Source organism: Microtus ochrogaster, linkage group LG7_11, assembly GCF_000317375.1.
Source record: "Microtus ochrogaster isolate Prairie Vole_2 linkage group LG7_11, MicOch1.0, whole genome shotgun sequence".
Taxonomy (NCBI): Eukaryota; Metazoa; Chordata; class Mammalia; order Rodentia; family Cricetidae; genus Microtus; species Microtus ochrogaster.
This window is the reverse complement of record NC_022032.1, coordinates 22102849-22117219: the sequence shown is the minus strand read 5'-3', so window position 1 is coordinate 22117219 and position 14371 is coordinate 22102849. Positions and strand designations below refer to the sequence as shown.

The following is a 14371-nucleotide window of genomic DNA, read 5'->3' as shown; positions in this document are numbered from 1 at the left end:
AAAAAAAAAAGAAATGTAATGCAGCCCAGTCCTCCCAGTCTTGCTTGGTTCCTGCTCTGTTCTGCAGTCCTGTGTGCCTCCTTGATGCTCTTGTGTTTCTCAAAGAAATCCGCATCTTGGATTACTCTAATCTTTTATCCTCCCGGTTGTTGGCTGATACAGAACTTCCTGAGAAAAGCATGAAAGATTCCCAAGTCAGCTCTGGATAAAGGTCTTTGTCCGCTCTCCCTGGATTCCCCCCTGACTTCCTGTGTCCCGTGTCTGAAGCTCCTAACTGCATGGCGTGAACACTCCTTAGCTTCCTCCACACCTCTCACTTTGTCAAGTCATTGACCCTACCCAGGCTTGCCTTCAAAATAACTTCCCACCACCTCGACGATAATGACATTTCTCTTCTTCTCTGAACCAAACTTCCTACCTGCCCTGGTTCTTGATATCCTACCCACCCCTTCTTCTGCCCTCTGTGGCCTGTCTCTTGCTGCTGATCTCAGTTCCCATTTTGCGGTGTGCTCACGTTGACTGATCCACATCCACTCAGAAGCCTCTAGCATCTACCTAACAAAAATATTTACCTCTACTCTGTAATTGGCCCCCACCCCATTTCTGGTCATAAGATGACTACCACCACCTCCTCCTTCTCTTTCTTCTCCTCCTCCTCCTCTTCTGTGATCTCTTCTCCCAGCCATCATCTGAAGAAGAGTTGTGTTGGAAGTTAGAGATAGTCTAGAATGTCAGATCCGGTGATTTCCTGCCAATTCTCGTCTCTTCAAAGGTTGGACACAGTCAACCAATTCTTCCTTCTTGGATACTGTCTCCAGCATCTCCAAGCGACTTCTTGTCCCTGATTCCCATCCATCCCAGACTTATTACTTCATGTCTCTTTTACTGTCTCCTTCCCCCCCCCACCCCAGTCCCGTTCAGGCAGATATTTCCTCAGACTGCAAGCCATCTTTTCCCCCATCTCTTGACGGGTTACACCCATTTTGGCTGGGGAGACAGTCACTCAGTGGGTAAAGTGTTTGCCACGTAAATGTGAGAACTTGAATTTACGTATCCAGAATTCATGCAAAGCTGGGAAAATTCTGGCGGAGGAGTGTGCTTTTGTAATCTGAGTACCCCTACCATATAATGGAAAGTCCATAGACTTACAAAGCACAGGAACAACATAGCCTGAATCTCAAACAAATTGGAAGGCAAGGGCCAACACCTGTGGCTGTCTAATGTTTATCATGCACATACTATACTGGCATATGTGCACCTGAACTCACACATACAACTCATACATAAATGTGCACAAAAAATATTTTATGAAAAGAGCAATACCCATGTTATGACTCCCAACCTCATAATTCAACATTTTTAACTAACATATGAACCAGACATAAATCTGATGTCTCAGCTTGTGCTTGAAAAATGTGCCTGCTTTCTGAAAACAGTAGTTGCTCCTAATTCCTCTTTTTCTGGTAATTACATCAACTACATTGTCAAGGATACTCAGATCTAAGTGTGATTTTTATTTTTTTTTAATTTTTTTAAATGTATTCTTTGGCAAAGCCACACATAAATATAATGTATACAGATTATCTCTGGACCCATCCAGCCTTCCCAACTTCTCCCAGATGTGTCAGATTCTCCTCCCAACTTCTTGTTTTCTTGTCTTCTTCTTCTTCTTCTTCTTCTTCTTCTTCTTATTATTATTATTATTATTATTATTATTATTATTATTATTATTTCTCTCTTTCCTCTCCCATCCTCCTCTTCTTTTTCTATAAGCCATTTCTATAAAGCCATCATCCACTGGAACATGAGGTAAACAACCATGTGTCACACCTTTGGAGACAACTCATCCTCAGCAGCTATCAACTTCCAAAAGCTGCTCAGCCAGGTACAGCTCATAGTCCCTGCCTTCCAGGATGGGATGCAGTTGGCTTGATCTTATACAGATCTTGTGGAAGCAACCACAGCTGTTGTGGATACATGCCTGCAACAGCCCTATCCTGTCTGGGATGCACTACTTTGTATCAATCTCTCCAACACTGTTTAAAATCTTTCCTCCTGGTCTCTGTAATGTTTCCTCAGGGTGGAGAGGAAGGAGGTGTGATACAGATGTCCCTAATTAGAGATGAGCCCCACAAAGTTCTCTGCTTTGAGTTTGTATGAAAATCATAAGAAAGCTATCCTCTCCATAAAGAAGTTTCTCTAATGGAGAATAAGAGTCGCCTCTTCCCTGCCTTTATGACTTTGAGTCCTCCCCATTGTTCACTTGTTTGTTCCTGTTGTGTGCTTCGCTGGTCCTTAGCTCTTGGTGACAGAAGGAAATAAAAGGAACGTAGAGATTTCAACTCACTATTTGACACATGGAAACAACTCCAAGGAGCTAAATATTAAAGCAAGCAACTCAGGGAACTGGATTGTCTTAAGTGTGATTATGGTTTAAAAATGATTAAACGGCATGCAAGAATAAGCAGTTCCTGCAATTCATTTCTCATTGACTTTACCAAAAAGTCAGCACTATGAGTTTGTGCTGTGGCGAATGCACGCCTGGCTCCTGGGAACACAAATGTAGTCTGTGGTGTCTCCAGTTCTTAGTCTAACCCACATCCTGCTCCTGTGTACCTGGAATTAGGGCTTTAAACAGGACAGGAAGGTGGCATGTCTTGGGTAAATTTCACAGCCTCATTTTTCGTAAAGGGAAATAAGTCATGCAAAATTCTTCCTTCTAAACTGTGGAAAATGCCAAGTAACAGCATACGTGGGTGTATGAAGTCAAGCTTCACTCAGCTCTGGGAGCTTCTTTTCCTTTATGGCCCGAGAGACTAACCCCAGGCCCTCATGACCTCCCTCGGCAAGGGCTCTGCCACTCAGCTATTTAATGTTGAAATATTATTTAATGTTGAAATAAGTTCTCACTGGGTTGCCTAGAGAAGCCCCATCTAGCCTTGAATTTATCTTCCTGACTCTACCTCCCAAATAGCTGGGGTTATAGGCCCTTGCTGTCCATCATGGTTTTGTTTTTGTGTTTTTTTTTTAATAACTGGTCATCTATTTTTCCTGTTTCATTGTTATAACTCAGATTTTACTTTTGACAAGGTAGAATCTTAAATTTCCACGTAGAATATCAGTAAACCTTCCATCCAGTATACATCTTTCGGTGTCTTCTATTTCAGATCTACGCCTCCTCTAACACAAAGAGATTTGGAATTTCGGCAAAAGTGAAGGAGCAGAAAACCCTCTTTGTAGAAGAGAAGGTAAGTGGATCTGGGGACCAGAGTGTCCCCAGAGGGGAGGCTTCCTACAGAACACAATCTGTTTATGGTAACAAAGTAAGGTACATTGACAGAGCTGTTCCTACTTCTCTGCCTCCGAGCCTGGTTCTCATCATCCACAATCGTTTGTGTCAGGGCCATTGGTCGGATTTGTATGGGTTTTTTTAATCTCAAAAAGCGTCATGCTTTTACAGTCCTTTTTTGGGGGGGAGGGGAGAGATTAAATGAATGAGGAAATTCTAAAATACAGAATCTCAAAACGAATCAGCTACCAACGTAAAATAGGCCAAGCACAATGGACTGCAAGTGTGTACGTTTTCCACTCTTAGAAGTGAGTTGTTTGGGAGCTATCTTGTTCATAGCAAAGTCTTAATCCTTTCTGAGAAGCACTTACATGGCAACCTTGGAAAATTCAACTTGTGCTTGCTTATATTTCTCCCCTCTCCTTGATATCACTCGGTGTGTTTTCTCAATGGTAACCGCAATCTCAAGCTTCTGAACCTTGGGAGCAGATTCATTTAGAGTCACGTTCTGAAGGGTTTCCACAAAATGGGAAGTGTCTTCTGGCAAGAGGCTGCAATAGAATTCACAAGCGCTCTGCTCGGGATGTGTGCATAGGAGAATTTCTAGGAGAGCCAGGTTCTCAGAGCAAATCATTCAAAAGTCCCTGACTCATTGGGCTTAATGAGTTAAGGTCTGAGGCCCCTTGCTTTCTTCCAATTGACAGTTCCTTCTTTAAATACGATGCAACATTAAGTTCCCACGAAGCAGAGGGTTTTCGAAATTATGGAATCAATGCAAAATGCCACTACACAGGAACAGTAAGATTCTATCTGGAAAAAAAAAATAAGTTACTCGCACAGTTTCTTTTCTTTGTTATTAATTCATATATACTATACCATTCAATGTAAAAATCGCTGCGGAGGTGTAGAAGGAACACAGCTTAAAACTCTATGACTACAGACAACATGGTTTTGTCAGTGGTATTGTTTTGTGTTCAAGTTACTAGATTTAAACTAACTGTATCCAAAAAAGAGACATTTTTTTACTATGTGAATTGGACATAAATTCATGAGTTGTAGCAAGAATTCTTTTCCTTTTCCTCCTGTGAAAGAGGACAAGATAGTTTTTTTATTATTATTCTTTTAATAATAAAATCATGGTGGGTTTGTTATGTAAAATTACAGTGCTTACTGTTGTTTCTTTTTAATCTCGCTGCCAGGCACCGATTTTTACGTTTCCCCTAAGGGTGTCTTGGAGAAAATAGTAAGAGAGTCCTTTATTAAGTGGCCTTGTGTGCCCACACAGTCATTGTTATATGCTTGGTGGGTAGTTAATCAAAACTGTGTGCTGGGTGCCATCTCCTGCACATGGGGTATCTCTCATCCCTAGAATATCAGTTTAGGAAACAGTGATGGTTTTGTTTCATGTTGTTTTGTTTTGTTTTGTCTTTACGGTCATGAAAACAGTTGATAGAAGGTAGATTTTAATAATTTACTGCCCTATGCATCCTCGATAAAGGTTCTTGCAAGATCCTTGCAAAGACTTTGAACATGACCCTTTAGACACCACAGTTTTGTGCTAGACATCAAGGAAATGACATTTTTAGAATAAGTTATCATTGTAAACGATAAATTCTCATTCCTAGAGAATTCCAGAAAGTACGTGCTTGGCTCCGCTCATTACTGACTGGAGTCAGACACATCAGGCTGGAATGTGAGCACCTGTGTGTTTGCTGCAAGAAAGCTGCAGCGAAAACTTTCCTACGAGCACAATACTGGGTTCTCTGAAGACTGTCGTTGGGGAAACCCCTCCGAGTCCCTAGCAGCTCACCCTAGAAAACACTTTCCTCGAAGGCCACTCTAATAAGATATGTCAACTCCCCCCTTTTTTAAGTACCCTCTCTTCAAACGCTTCTCTTGTCTCTTCATGGAAACCACTCTCCCTACGCTGGGAGGTTCTCTAGGGCAAGCATTTAGTCGGTAGCAACTAATATATAAACGTGGATAGCTCAGTGTCCCTCTGAGATGTGCATAGAAGGAGAACACTTCATGTTCTGTAGCATAGCTCAGCTGCTGCCTGTAAAATACCCTCATAAGCATATATTCCGGTGAGGAGGAGGCAAAGGTAGCATCTACAGACCTCCAAACTCTCCCCAGATCAGGCAGAACAGCAATGCATCGTCCAGACTAGGAAGAGCACAAATTATATATATATATATATATATATATATATATATATATATGCAACAAACAAAAACTAAAAAGAGGAAAACTGTGAAAGATTTTGTTTCCTTAATGAGGCTTTCTATTAAGGAGGTTTGTTGGCGTTCACCTGCTCTGATTTAGACCAGTGAGAAAAAATATTCTATGTAGTTTTTCTGTGTAGCCTTGAGTGTCCTGGAAGTCACTCTGTGAGGCTGGCCTCAGGCTCAGAGATTCACCTGCCTCTGTCTCCCCTGAGCGCTGAGATTAAAGGCATGCTTTACTACCACCCTGTTGAGAAAAATATTTTTAAGGTCCTTATTTTAAACAAAACACCTGAATTTTATGCTCATATACTCTATATTTTGTAAAGATACTCAGATAATTTGTTAACCCTCACAAACAAGCTAGGTATGATGTCTCTTGATGATCCCAGTACCTTGGAGGAAGAAACAGAGGATCAGGAGTTTGAGGAGAGCCATGGTTAGTTACATGGTGAGTTTAAGGCCACCCTGGACTCCGGAAAACACTGCTAGACAAACAAACAGAACACAAAGAACAATACTCAGGAGCATTTCCCAAATTTCAAAACCAGAGAATGGTGTCTGACAAAAATGACACTAGCAACTGCGTAATCACATGACTTCTCTGGTATGATACTTGCTCTCGTTGAAGAGTCAGTGGGAAAATGAAAAACTAAAATAAAATATTAAGCAGACTCCTTCATAAATGGGTTAAAAAGACACCCTAAACTACCGAAAGTCTTAGCTTAGCCCAGGGTATCCTATTGAGTCAGTCAGCGCTACCTGTTCCCATGTCTTTATAAAAATGAAGCACAGCTATATAAACCCTTCAGCTTACACACACCCTAGTCCTTTGTTTTTCCTGCTGTGCTGACCAAAAGGAAAAGGAGATACAAAATATCTGCACAGAGCTCAGACTGAGTGTTCCCTCCCTCCTTCCCTTCCTCCCTCCCCTGGGATGCTGAGCTGATTCCATCACTAGTTGGTGGATAATCAGAGAACTGGAGGAGAAGAAAGGAGCAGCATAAATTAACAGTGTCAGGAAACATCAGGAGCCATTCCGATGATTGTAAGGAGTCCGACGTTTGTTGTTGTGGGGAACAAACATCAGAATGGCTGACTGCAGATCTTACTCTTCCTCCGGATGCTTCGGCATTTTGCAGACACAGCATTTGGAGCAACGGAAAAGTTTGAAATCTGTGAGACACTGCGGTAATTTTTCACCGCGCTGCTTAGTTGAATCCTCAGAATGAATGGAGCGGTTGCAGAGCCCGGTGTGAGGGGTGTGATCTCGCGTCTTCTTGTTGGGCCCGAGACACTGGAGTGAAAGGCTGCAGTGCCCAGAAGCTTCTGGTTGGATGTCAGAGAGTCTCAAGGGGCCTGAATTCAAGGCAGTGTTTAGGCTTCGACTGTTTATGTTTGTGTCTAGCTCTATAGGACCTCTCCTAGTGTGATCTCTCCACTTGTCCTCTGGCTAGCCACAGCAGCATTCTGTCTCCATTATCAAAATCAAAAAATAAACAATGAAGGATCGAAACAGATTTTTTTTTTTACTAAAGCTTCTGACAGAACAGGGATGAAAGAAAGAAGTTCAAATATATATATAATATATTCTATATCATGTATCATATTCTATTTTGTATATTATATATGATGATATATAGATATATAAATCCTCAGTCAAGGAGATAGTTCAGCCGAAACAAGCATGAAAGACCTGAGGCTCATCTCCAAAATCTCTGTAAGAAGCTGGGTGCCGTGACCTGTACCTCTTAGTGCTGAGGACCAGAGGGGCTGCATCGTGGGGCTCAGCTGTCAGCCAGGCTAGCCTACTAGGCAGGTCCCAGGTCCTGGAGAGACTATCATGAAGACGGTGAAAGGCACCTGAGGAATGGCACCCAAGGTTGTCCTCACCCCTCACAGCTTTCTCCCCACACCCCTGCACACAATGATCATACACATCTAAAAAAAAAATCATATCCATGTTTAGCCCACTGGATATTTTCAAGCAGTCAATTAAATGTGAATAGCAGTTTAGCCACAGGAAGTGACAGGGGAATAAAATGGGTTTAGGGGCAGGTTGTCTCAAAGATAGAAATACCTAGTTAATCCTACAGGGCTAAATTGGCAGACTCATTTCAAAGCATGGTAAGAGCACCATTGGGAAGTCTGGGGTTTGTTTTTTTTTTTTCTAGTTTTGTAGGATCAGTTATGAGTTGGTGTAGAGACATTCGCAGCTCTCGATAACTAGAATATAATCTTTTTTGTTGTTAGACAGGAATTGTGCTGTAAGAAGATATGATTACTAGCTTCGGCATAGGGCATGGTCTGGCTCAGTTCTAGAAGTCCCTGGAGGTGAATTCCAGCTGTGGAAAGCAAAGTCTTTGTAGAACACTGTGGAGTGGCCACACACACTCAGATACAACCTGCCCTCCGAGGGCCATGTTCTTGTCCCAATCTTCTGCCACCAAAGTCTCCAAACCAGGCCCACGACATAGTCTCTGTGCTTTGGTAAGAGACACCGCCACCATAGAATCATGCCCCCTGTAGCACAAGGTGACTCTAAACCTTGCTGGCTACTCTGGGAAACTAAAAAATAGTCAATTTGAAAGCACATGGCTCGCATCAGGATGGCCAGCTAAGAAGCAACTTCACAATATGCCTTCACCAGAGAAAAGTCAGGACAGAGGCTAAGCAAGACAAGCGAACGTAGGAGTTGAAGAAAATACTTCTCCTGAGATGAGACAGATGGGTACCCCTTTTTGCTTTTAGTTTTCTAATCAATAAAAAAGGAGTAAATAAATAAATGGAAAATAGCTTTGCATTCCTATTGCATTGCTTTCTAATATCAACTCTCGTCCACCTTAATTCATTTCTCTCTCTGTGTTCCTTAATCTGTAAAATGAGAAGAATATATCTCCCTACTACTATTTCATGAGCGCAAAATTTGGTTGCCTATGTAACCAAAGGTACCTATGTATCAGTTCAAAGTGAGGATGCCAGGACATGACATACGCAGCAATTTGTAGCAACTATTTCATTTGGGAAAATTATTTTACAAGAATACTGTGTTCTAGCAGGATTCTATTTTGAACTTCCATTCTTTAGACTCTTTGAATTTGGTGTAGATATCAGCCATGGTCTCATATTCTATTATACCTTATTAGCTGAGGAAGGCTGAAACCCTGAACTTGGTGAGGGGAAGACACGATGGGAATCAACAATGCTAGTGACTTTTTTAGTGGAGCAGGCAAAACTCAAGCCAGCCAGCTTCTACCTCTGATCCCCATACAATGAGACAGTTGAGCGATGTGTAGTAAAGACTGGAAAGCTTTGCCTCCAGGAAACACAGCCAAATGCCAGTCTCCGTGCAACGTCGCCTTTCTTGTTAGGTTCTGAATTAAAAGGTCTGCTACGGAGAAGATACCAGGAGCAAATAACCCTGAGAAATCAGCCGACTAAAATGGATAGCAAGAAAGCGAGGTGCCCATGCCTCACATCACAGAACTCTAATACTAAAAAGACTAGGGTCGCTCTTTGCCCTGATTCCTCACTAGCACATACAAAACATTGCAATATTATGCATGTCTAGCATATAAGAAGAGATTCATCAATATCTGCAAAAATGCATGAAAATGGACTCTTTCCCTGGAAAAATAACCCACTGGGCAGTACTCCTTCTAAGAGTGAGGAAATGGCTCTGATATCAAAATTGACACCCTTAACCTTGTGTGGAGGCAGAGAGTCTGCACTCTTTGTCCTTGACTGTATTGGATTTCAGTACTGTGTTCAGACTCTCCCCGTGCATCTGCTGTGTGTATCTCTCGATCACGCGTGATTATATGTGCATGGAAGTTGAACTCTCTTGCTTGAGATCCTTTCTTGTGAAGCTATTTGTATGACAGAGTTCTCTAGAGCTGACTGATTTATTACTTTGTGAACCCGATCACGTAAGAAATATCAGAGAAAATGAACTCCATGACTGTGTAGCCTGGTCTGCTCCAAGAAGTAGCTCCAAGGAATTTTCTAAGAGAAAGTATAGTTGTCAGGCAGATATTTCCTACATAAACTTCACCAGCATCTTCTATCCTTACTAATAGTCTTTCATATGGAAATTTATTTTTTTTAATTTTCATACATCCCCCAAATTTTACCTAAACTCTTTATTATACAATTTTAGGCATTCCATAATTCAAATGATGACAGATAGTCAGGTATAATGGAATATGATAAGCCAGAAAAGGATACTTACCTAGTCATAAATAATTTTAATTAGCATTACATGTATAAATAACTATCAGAGGCAAATATTGGCTTCACAGCTTCCAGAACATTTTATTTCTTTCTTCCCCCTTTCTCGTTCCCCTGAGAAAGCTCTTTCCTTACACCACAGATTCTGTGATGTTTACTTTACCCAACCCAGAATAATCACAGGAGAGGGCCCCTTGCTGCTTTGTAGCATCTAGATGAGGCTAATAATGATAAATGGTCCCACCATAGCAAGTTTTAGAAGAGTCAGGTGTCCACAAAATTCAATTTGTGAGTATAACAAAGCCCAACTGAATTAACAAAGGCAACTTCAACTGAATAGCACATTCAGGGTAAAAGATTTTTTTTGTATTTCTATAAAGGCAACTTTTTTCTTTTTACACATATATCATTCAAGTGCCAAAAAAAGTCCCTCTCCAACCCTGTTTACTGGTGAAAAAAAAAAAATTCCCGGGAGCCAATCTCCCTTCTCCAGCAGAGCAGCAACCCACCTTTCTAAAAGGGGAACAGATAAGGCTTTTGAAAACACTGCCTGCATGTTGCAACACATTTATTTAAAAATACTGTCCCTATTATTCTGGAACACTCAGAGTAAACCTTGCTGTAAATGGTGTGATCACCAGGAATGCCAAGTTGTTTTCATGCAAGAAGTTCAAAAATCTCCTCTGATGTGCTCAATTAGGAGAGCTTTATATAACTCCTTAGGACCAACTAAGGGGACATTTTGTTGTCATTTTTTTATAGTGTGGTTTCTCATATCGTCCTGACCTACATAGCATGGGGGAGTCAGCCACCAGTTGGCACTTCTCAGAGTTGCTCAAGAAGAGAGTGGCAATTTGTGTGGTGGATTCTGTGTGCGTCTATTTATATGTCTGGCTATAGATCACCTACCACCCTTTCTCTCAGTTCAATTACTTACCATTGACAACACTTCAGGAACAAAAGGTTTTTGGTGGGAGCATGATCTTAGAGTAGATTTATACAGAGCGCAAGAGGCCTTTATCCAAAGAATGAGATGTGCAAAGAAAGCCCCGGATCAGTACTTCCTCTTCTGTGTCAGATTTTGACCTCAAGACCCGTCTTAGTACAGTTATAGCCAGTTTGAAGAGTTCCTTTCCTCTATCCTGGAAAGGGACGGTGGGAGGTGGGCGGAGAAAGCGCCCCCAGCTATTCTTCTCTTCAGAGTGGCCAGCAACCTACTGTCACCTCCCGGGTCCTATCCGCCCATTCAAACATCACCAGTCAGAGTCGGCTGGGAAGTTCATTCTACAAAGTACTTAGAGAACATCTTTCACGGAGGTGAACCATTTTCCTGCTCTTTATAGATTTTTAAGATCACAATTACATTAAATGCCAAGCTTCGAAGTCGAGGGAAAGTGCCTCTCGAACGGAGGTCTGATTACTACTCAAGAGAAAAGGGAAATTCTAGGAAGGATTCGAGTAGCAGTAATAGATCATTGCGCCCCGGAGATGGCTTAAATAATGTTTATCTTTAATAGATGTGAGATCTGTGGTTATACAGACCTACCCTCGAGGAGCATCATGGTGTCGATCAAGGGCGAAGGGCTTTGGCAGTTGGTCTCTCGTCCTTAAAATATTAACTCATACATGGAAATTGCAGATTTTATACAACCTGTGTTTTAGGGGGGGGAAATGGCTTGGAGGAAAAGTTGAGCCCTTGAAGGCAGGAGTTCTTCCTCACATGTGCATTTATTCAGTACGTGTGGGTTTCTTTTTTTTTAAATTTATGTATTTATTGAGGATTTCTGCCTCCTCCCCGCCACCGCCTCCCATTTCCCTCCCCCTCCCCCGATCAAGTCCCTCTCCCTCATCAGCTTGAAGAGCCATCAGGGTTCCCTGACCTGTGGGAAGTCCAAGGACCGCCCACCTCCATCCAGGTTTAGTAAGTTGAGCATCCAAACTGCCCAGGCTCACCCAAAGCCAGCACCGGACAGAAATCTCAAGGTCCAAATCAGGAGCAGAAGGAGGGGGAGCACGAGCAAGGAACTCAGGACCGTGAGGGGTACACCCACACTCTGAGACAATGGGGATGTTCTTTCGGGAATTCACCAAGGCCAGCTGGCCTGAGTCTGAAAAAGCATGGGATAAAACCAGACTTGCTGAACATAGCGGACAATGAGGACTACTGAGAACTCAAGAACAATGGCAATGGGTTTTTGATCCTACTGCACGTGTGGGTTTCTTATAGTCTCTTCGAGGATTACATAAGCTGAATCAGTTATGCTATAACTCACAAAGAGTTCTCAGTGTGATAAAAGAGTCCAAAACAAAACAGTCCAAAACACAAATAAGTCCTTTGTGATTCAGCTGAGGTCCCCATACAGCTTGCTGTTGCAAAGACTGGTGGGGACTGGTGAAAGAAAATTCTCTTCTTCAGGCTTCTGTCGGGGGAATTTCAAACGGTTTCCAGAGCTCAACTAGAGGCATGAGAGAGTCTATATGCTAGAGCAATGTACAATGCCTGCATTTTGTTAGCTGCATAGGTCACATTGTTCTTGGACACATTGCTCTTAGTCACGCTGTTCCTGGTCACGTTGTTCATGGTCACATAGTTCTTGATCACGTTTTTCCTGGTCACATTGTTCCTGGTCACATAGTTCTTGATCACGTTGTTCTTGGTTACATTGTTCCTGGTCTCATTGTTTCTGGTCACATAGTTTTTGATCACATTGTTCCTGGTCTCATTGTTCCTGGTCACATAGTTCTTGATCACGTTTTTCCTGGTCTCATTGTTCCTGGTCTCATTGTTCTTGTGGTCACATTGTTCTTGGCACACTAATTCATTGATAGCAAGAAGACTCAAAACGCCTGAGGTAGAATATTTTCCCTTTTTAAAAACATATCATTTATTCACTTAGCAAATTTCCTGAGTTAATATTGCTATGAAAGAGATTTGACATTGTCCAGACATATAATTCATGATTTTCCTTTATTAAAAAGCTCCCTGTATCACATAATTAGATGCTTCAAAACTTTGAGATGTTAAATATTTTGTTTTCAATTTGTTTTTATTTCCATAAAGGGTTTCTCTGTGTAGCTGTGCTAGAACTCACTCTCTAGACTAGGCTGGCCTCATACTAAGAGATCTGTCTACCTCTGTCTGCCAAGTACTGGGATTAAAAGCATGTATCTACACTCCTGGCTGAGATTTTAAATATTTTGAACACTTATGATAATTGTGACAGGATAGTTCTTTTATCAGACAATTGTGTTAGACATAAAGCATGAAAGGTTAGCTTACAGGGGCAGTTTAAAGTGTTAGGTCAATGACATCAAGAGGGACAGTGTTGCCACTAAGGGGAGAATTGGCAATGGCAGGATTCCTTTGCACTTGCCACTCCTCTGAGAGAATTGGCGTCATCACCCAGGAAGTAGAGGCTGAAGATGCCAGTAAAGGCTCTACAATATATGGACTGACTCATCAGAACAAAGACTCACCCACCCAACATATTATCAGCACCAAGTAGGGTTCAAAATCCTCCTGATGCTACCACTTCAGGTCGCATCTTAAGGAAGAACCTATGTGGAAAGCTTGGTGTGTGTGCACAAATTCTTAGACATGAAGGCATCTTACCTGTGTCATCAGCAAACCCAAGCAAGGGCATAGGGTTAAGGAGATAAAAAACATAGGCTTCACACTCCTCTGGCCTCAGAACCCTGCAAACAGAAGCCAGCATTGAAAGTTACAGTGGGAGGCATCATTTCTTAAGGGTCTGTTGTGCTACTGAAAACCAACCATACTGATGCTTGCTTACTGGTAACAAGGACCTAGCTGTCTTCTGATTTCCATACCTACCAACCATGCTTCTCATCCTTCAGTAGTTTCCTTTGGATCTCACTATACCTCACCTCACCGCCCTGCTCAGTCGTCCCTCAATTGGGTTCTCTACTGGACTACCAAGCCAGCATATATACGGGCGGTGCAGGCTGTAAGACCTGCTTTTATAGACGTGGGACATTTGGGAGCAGTGTATTTTAACAAATTCCATATGGGAAGATAAACACATTTCCCCCAAAATAAATAGTATTATACCCAAGAATTAAATTCTGGGTTTCCAGTTTTATAAAGTATCCTCAAACTCTGATGGCCCCTTACATTAATGCATTTCATTGCATTTTGGATTGGGAACGCTTGATTTTTTTTTTATTTCACTTCAGTCATACTTTTTTATGACCAACTGAAATATAACACTTCCAGGGTACTTCAGGCAGTTTTTCAAACTCCTCTGCAAACTTCAAATAATCTACACAGAAATTGGCAGTTGCAGTACAAATTTTCCATCCCTATCTCGTTTGTTTCTCCCGAGAGCCAAGAAAAGTTGGGATTCTTTTAGCACAATGCTTAGCATGTCGTGGGGGAACAATAAATAGTTGATCGATGCACCTGTACCCAAACTGTCACCATGATTAAAAACCCGTTCGGATTGTTAAAAGATCTTGCCCAGGGAAACATGGTTTCGCGGTGTCAAAAGAACACTGGATGACCCACTGATCATCCAGGGCTCCTTAGGTGGCCTTTCTGGTTTTATCTGAACTAGGATAGACACCCAGCCACAAGCGTCTACAGTAGCAACCTGGGTATCCTCCA

At 41.9% G+C, this 14371-nt stretch overlaps 1 protein-coding gene across 5 annotated transcripts in view; it reads left to right on the top strand.

The window, feature by feature from the left end:
* Tenm3 (teneurin transmembrane protein 3) overlaps positions 1–14371 on the top strand; it is a 1721676-nt gene that overhangs the window by 1012146 nt on the left and 695159 nt on the right. For all 5 annotated transcript variants that reach the window (XM_026786916.1, XM_013352002.2, XM_026786915.1 and 2 more), the window contains exon 5: positions 3168–3248. The gene's annotated coding sequence lies outside the window, so the exon portion shown is untranslated. The remainder of the gene's footprint in view (positions 1–3167; positions 3249–14371) is intronic.